The sequence below is a fragment of the Triticum dicoccoides genome, chromosome 1B, assembly GCF_002162155.2.
Source record: "Triticum dicoccoides isolate Atlit2015 ecotype Zavitan chromosome 1B, WEW_v2.0, whole genome shotgun sequence".
In the NCBI taxonomy this organism is placed as follows: Eukaryota; Viridiplantae; Streptophyta; class Magnoliopsida; order Poales; family Poaceae; genus Triticum; species Triticum dicoccoides.
Genome location: NC_041381.1, coordinates 60,178,283 through 60,185,021, shown reverse-complemented (window position 1 = coordinate 60,185,021; position 6,739 = coordinate 60,178,283). Strand labels below are relative to the sequence as shown.

Genomic DNA, 6,739 nt, shown 5'->3' with positions numbered 1-6,739 from the left:
ATTTCAAATGCAATAAATGGCTCCCAAGCTTTTGATATGACCATTTTGAGTAAAGCCGGCATTTATCTAAAATCCAATGATTTTATGTGATTTTAGGGGATTGATCTGCGAGAGATGTCCATTGACCAATCACGAAGCAACAAAGCAATCCAACGATCAGTGAGCCGCCGACCAGTCACAGGACAGACATCGGACGGTTATGATGGACTAAAGGGACTCGATCCGTGGGAGCAGCGAGCAATTGTTGCGTGAGCCCAGAAACCAAAAGCAGCTCGCTCCCGATCCGATTCCCCTCCCCACCCACCCACATCGCCGCCGCCCCTCCGTCTCCCTCCCGCAGACCTCGCCGCCGGCCATGGCCCCTATAGCCGTCGCCCCCATCCTCTCCCCTCCCCTCATCAGACGAGGAAGACAAGTTGGATGGAGGGAGATCGACCGAGACGGCCAGGCCAGGTCAGGCGGCGGCGCCCAGATTCGCCATGGGCGTCAACTTCTTCCTCGACTTGGAGCTCAATCGCCTTCTTCTCTCCCGCCATGGAGCCCGCCTCCTCGGGTCGAGCTGCTCCCACCATGGAAATGGAGGGCCTTCTTCTATCCCGCCCGCCATGGAGCCGCCGCTTCATGGAAGGAAGGCCTGGAGCTCGTCGAGGTTCGTCTTCTCCTCCCGGTCTCTCTTCATTTCGATTTTGCCGCGGTCGCTCTCTGATGTGCTGCAGTTTCCTCCTCGGGTCAGCTTCTTCTTCAACCTGGAGCTCCATCCCCACAGTCACCGTCCACATTGCTGCTCCGACCTTGACGTCATGGAAGGTCCCCTCCCATCTCTCGCACATCTCCTCTCTGTGTTGGGTTCCCCAAAGGGACATCCTTTGTGGTAGCAAGTTGCAGCAGGAGAAGGAATCACGTCCTGCAGTCTCCTAGGCTTGTTCCTGTACAGTGGCAACACATTTTTTTTGAACACTTTGTTTTTGTTTGCAAGATGCATGCTCGTATGCCACTCTATCGATAATGTCACCAAAACCCCCATCAACAATAAGTCTAATCGGGATTTGCGGGTGACTCGCATTGTTTGGGAGAGATCAGTAGTTAAATGCCTAGTTTTAGAGCTCTCGGGGTAAACAGGATGATTCGTGTAACCCCAGAGGGTTATGTTGACTTATTCCTCAGGCCAACTTTAATTCAAAGTATTTTCATGAGAGTCCTGGAGGATTTAAATCCTTAAAATGTCCTTCCTATGTTGATTGTTTGAATCTTATAAGAATTTTTCATAAGGATACTTTTGTTCTATGCTTCACTGGAACATTTGCATCCATCAAACTTGCTAAAAATCATTTGCTTTTCATGTGAAGCAGTCAAATAAACAAAGTCATGTAGAATTCGGATAAGTTTTTTCTATTCATTTTGTTTTGGAAATCCTGTGAATCAAGCACTACTAAGAAAAAGCCTAGTAGTAGCGCGGGTTAAAAGCTAGTAGTAGCGCGGGTGCCTGCGCTACTACTACAGTGCTACAGCTAACTAGTAGTAGTAGCGCGGTGCATCCCGCGCTACTAGTACGTGTGTTAGTAGTAGCGTGGGTTCTGACACGCGCTACTACTAACTATCTGTAGCGCGTCTGTGACCCGCGCTACTACTATTAATTTGAAAAACCCAAAAAAAATCTCGACCCCATGACGCGCGCACGTTGGTCGGGAGCAGGGAGATCTCGGCCATGACGCGTGCCTCGTGGAAGCCGTCGAGGGCGGACGCAGAGGCCTGCCCGGTGTGGGCCGGGAGCTGGAGGACCTGGATCTTGGCATCATGCGTGGGGAGCAGCACATCGCGGCGGCCGTCGCCATTGAGGTCGGCAACGAGCGGCAGCTGGAGGCGGCCCACGTTGTGATTGACCGGGAATCCGTCGTCCGATAGGTGGTACCACGCCTCTCGGAACGAGAAGTCGCCCTCGTGCTGCTGGAGGAGGAGGGGGATGGGTCAGCTAGGGTTCCGGATCGAATCAGAGAGGAGGGAAGGAGGAGGGCTGACCTGGAGCGAGAAGAAGACGGTGAAGGCGGCGAGGAGGAGGATGCCGAGGTCGCGCTTCCGCATCTTGGCAGCGGCGAGGAGCTCTGGAGACCGCCCACTGGAGGGATCTCGGAGAGGGAGGGGGAAAGAAAGCAGAGTGTACCAGCGGCGGCCACCGCGGGAGTATGAGGGAGAGACGAGGAAAGTGAGAGAGGGGGAAAGTGAGGGAGAGAGGAGGGATTCGGCCGAGGATATGGTGTTTTCACCTACCTCGTAGTTAGTAGTAGCGAGGGGTATAAAACCGCGCTACTACTATAAACTTAGTAGTAGCGCGGGTTTATACCACTCGCTACTACTATGGCATGTGTCGGGGGGCACGGTAGAGACCGCTTAGTAGTAGTGAGGGTTAAAAACCCGTGCTACTACTATCAACGTAGTAGTAGCGAGGGTTAAAAACCCGCGCTACTGCTAATTAGCAGTAGCGCTTCTTTTTGTGCCGCGCTGCTGCTAATATTCTGTGTATAAGGTTTTCCCTAGTAGTGAAGATCCCCTAAGGAAATTGATGCACCCTCTGTTCCTAATTATTAGATGTTTTGCCAGTTCAATCCTTTGAAGCAATCAATACTTGGAAGTTGGAGCCATACCACGTTCATCTTGGACCTGTTGTCCGACTATGAAATGAACATTGTTCTCAAGACAAACCACTATGCATGCAAACATTTCGTTGCTTATGTGCAGCTTTGCTTCAGCAAATCTTACATTTTTATTGATAAAACTAGAACACTGTTAGATATCTGTCCTTCCAAGTTTCCTATTCTCTAATCATGACGAACACCATGCTCTCCAGTTTTCTGGAATTTCTACTTGCATGCTGCATGTGCATCGCTTCCGTCCTGGTTCATAGGTTCCGTTTAGCTGCAATCTTAGTACTGTACACGCGTTAACTGAATGATTGCAAAACTTCACATGTTTTGATCAGACAACACCGTCGTTCTTGATGCAAAGATTTTAGCAAATAAAGCTATATCCAATTACATTGGGTATTTGTAGGAGGCTCTTGTGTTTATGTGCAAAACAGAGCTGCAACTTTGTGACTTGTCGCTGTGGTCATTATAATGGAGGAAAGTAAGTTGGCCACAAGGAAAGCTTTGGTTTGATTTGCCGATGGCAATAATGGGAAAGGTGTCGTTGAAGCTGACCTGCAAAACAGTTTGTCTGTCGAGTTGGGTGATGGCCCAACTAGATTATATTCAGTTCGTGTCCTCCTCCTTAGATTCAAGAATGATTCATGAACATATATATCATTCAGATCATGTCCACCTCCTTAGATTCAGAAAGTATGGTGTTGTTGCAATTTCTCTTTGGCATGTCCTCCTTTTTCCTGTTCTGTGATCTATAGTTATATATGTATATATGCTCTGTGATGATTAGCACTATTTAGTTTATCAGTAGGGGATGGCTCCAGCTTACGGCTATATTTGGTACTGCAGGATAAGACCGAGCACGAGGATACTGTAGAGGATGTATTACGAAAAAGGCTTCCGCCCCGCTATATTGATATAGCAACCGCCCGATACAACAAAGAGTCCAATGCTGGGGCAAACAGCACAAGCATGCCCAACAGAAACAAAAGAGAAAGAAGAGAGAAAATAATGTCCACAACGTCGGATCAACGAAAACGATGATAACCCAAAACCGTTGCGCCCACCGGAGATGTACCACCTCGCTCCAGGCACCTCGAACCTCCGCATACCAAGCAGCACCTTCCGGAAGGAACATGACGACGACGACGACGCTGCTGCCCGGACAGGTCCTAGTAGGGCTGGGCATATAACCCGAAAACCGATTTACCGAACCGAATTAACCGGCACCGAAGCCGAATTCACCGAAACCGAGAACTTCAGTAGTATGTCCGGTTTGCATTTGTTGAAAACCGAAATTAGTCCTGTGAGTTCGGGTATATCCCTTGATTACCCGAATGGACCAAAAACCGAGTAATCATAGAGGTCAGACCTGCGCGCCTGTTCCTTACCTGTTTCTTACTCAAGTGCTCTATCGCAAGAACATGGACAGTCTATTTTCTACTTTGTCGCTATAAGTGCACGAGTCCCACAGTCGTGTCGGGAGGTGGTAAACCTGACCGACTGAGACTAGCCATAATGGTGAGTAACATACACTAGTAACATACACATATTCCTAGACTATGTTACTACCTTCATAGTGGGTAGTAACATAAGTGTGGTAACATGCAAAGCTTCATTTATTAGGTTGTAGATTCATATTGCATTGGGACATGTGATGTTACAGTAGCTAGCTAAGTTACTACAACTACCTCTCTCCTCATTAACGCACTGCCACATAAGCAAATTTGCTGAGTTGGACTCGATGTTACTACTGAAGTTACTCCCACTGTGGCTAGTCTGAGCCACCATCGCTATAAATTTTGTGTAAAAGAATAGTACTCCCTCGGCTAGGTACTTCACCTAGTGAGCCCCACCACTAATTTTACAGAGTTGCTCGGGAGAAGCAATCGGATGGAGTAGCCGAGGAGGCACTATACATCAGAATAAAGTATACCAGCTCCTGCTAATGGTACGTGCACTGTAGATCCTGACTAGAGGCAGCGATTCCAGCTATTACTAAATATATCTCGGTGCTGTTCGGTTGAACCGACGACCGAACCGAAATTTCGGTGCAAATAAACTTCGGTCAGCTAGTTTTCCATTGACCGATCAGTCAGTATTTTGGTAGAACCAAACCGAACCGTCCTAGGGTTTCCCCCGATACGCGGAGGGGCGTGGGGAAGGGGAAGAACCGACGCCCTTCAGGAAGGAACGATGGCGCCCACGGGCGTCACCGCGTCGGTGCCGGCAAGCCGGCCCGGATTTCTCCCATCCGCCAAACACCCACAACCCCGAACGGTCCGACGCGCACCACCAGACAAGCCACCCACGAACGTGCGCCACCACAGACTTGCCATCATCATCGCCGCCTCACCGTGGTCATCGAAGCGAGACCAACGAGGACGAGAGGGAGCAGCCGGGAACGAGGAACGGCAGCGAGAGCAGCCAAGCCGGAGGAGACAACCTCCACCGCCATCGGCGGTCACCGACCGGACGCGGCAAGGGGAGCGTACCAGGCCCTCGAGGCCCGGCCGAGCCCAAAAGGGGCTCGTGAAGCACCCATCGCCAAGCTGCAGTAGACGTGCCGCCGTCTCCACCATCCCCCGCACGAGCCGCACCACAACCGCCCCCGCCGGAGTCGCCACAGGCGAGACCGAGTCAGGCCCGCCCAGACCCAGATGGGGCCCAAAAGGGCCCAGATCTGGGCCGGGCGGGCGCCGCCACGATCCACCGCGCCAGCGCGCCGCCAAGGGGCTGCGCTGCCGCCTCTAGGCCACCCGGCGCTGCGCCGCCAGGAGCAGCCGCCGCTGCCGGAATCACCGTTGACCGAGGAGCACCGCCACGGGACGCCACCACCCGAGCCGTGGCACCGCGCGCGGGGAAGGGACGGTCGCCGCTGCCGCCAACACCATGCGGGCAGGGCCCGGTGGCGCAGGCCGGCGGCGGCGGGAGGAGAGGAACGGGAGGGGGAGGCGCTGGAGGGCGAGGAGATGGGCCCCCGGTCGCCTCGCTCGGGGAGGCGACGCGGGGGGCGGGCCGGGAGGGAGGAGGGGGGCGCGGCGCACGCGGCCGGAGGCGTGGGAGGGTGGGGGAGGGGGCCGGCGGCGGCGGCGGCGGCGGAGCGGGGGGAACCCTAGGAGTGGAGCGGGGCACTTGTAGAGGATGTATCCCTCATGGATATCGACAACACCGACTCGGGGAATCTCCTGGCCGGAACTGAGCACGTCGAAGAGATTTACAAGTAATACAGAGAAAATGAGGTGATCTATTGTCCATTAGTGGCTCATAATGTTTATCCTCATGGATATCGAAAACACCGACTCGGGGAATCTCCTGGCCGCAGTTGAGCACGTTGAAGAGATTTACAAGTTCTACAGAGAATATGAGGTTATCTATTGTCCATTAGTGTCTCATAATGTGTATCCTCATTTTGTGATTTCTTTTTTCAGATTTTCATAAAATGCAAAGGTACCTTACTGTCATTATGCTTGAATGAATAAAGCTAAGCCCATGCAAAGAAAATAAATTAATTTGACCAGGATCCTGTAATCAGTACACACTAAACAATAGTTCTATTGTTGTGTGATTTAATGAAATGCATTAACAAAAAGATGCCTGCCTCAAAATAAAAGAATCATGATTCTAAACACTTCGAGTGACTAATGTGGATATAATTATAAAAACTTTTGGTGTGAGTGACTGTTATGGCACTAAGGGACAACCTGGTGACAGTTTTGAGGTTTGTAGATTTTGAGTGAAAATTGTACTCCCTCCAATCCATAGCAGGTGTTGTGGTTTTAGTTTGAACTAAAACCACGACACTTATTATGGGTCGGAGGGAGTAGTAGATTTAAAGATTCTCATAATCATGCTTAGATCAAATACATCACATTTGAACCACATAAATCAACCATATGCACTCATAATAAATTGTGATTTTCTTAATGCAAACCATAATCAACAAGGAGTATAGTTTTTATACGACAGCTGATAGCAATTTGTGCCCATTGGCATGACTGAAAAGCAATTGCTAGAATACTCTTTCTCCTGTTGTGTGCACCCTAAAGGTTTTGGGCTTACTTAAAAAATGTGGGGCTTAACTTTTCATTATTACCTTATAC

The 6,739-nt window shown here is 50.6% G+C and overlaps 1 long non-coding RNA gene across 1 annotated transcript; it reads left to right on the top strand.

Annotated features, from left to right (window-relative positions):
* Positions 1 to 309: 309 nt before the first annotated feature.
* Positions 310 to 1,195, top strand: LOC119301194. Its single transcript, XR_005146948.1, has 2 exons — positions 310 to 649; positions 734 to 1,195. It is a non-coding gene; the product is annotated as an uncharacterized LOC119301194 (long non-coding RNA).
* The last annotated feature ends 5,544 nt before the right edge of the window (positions 1,196 to 6,739 follow it).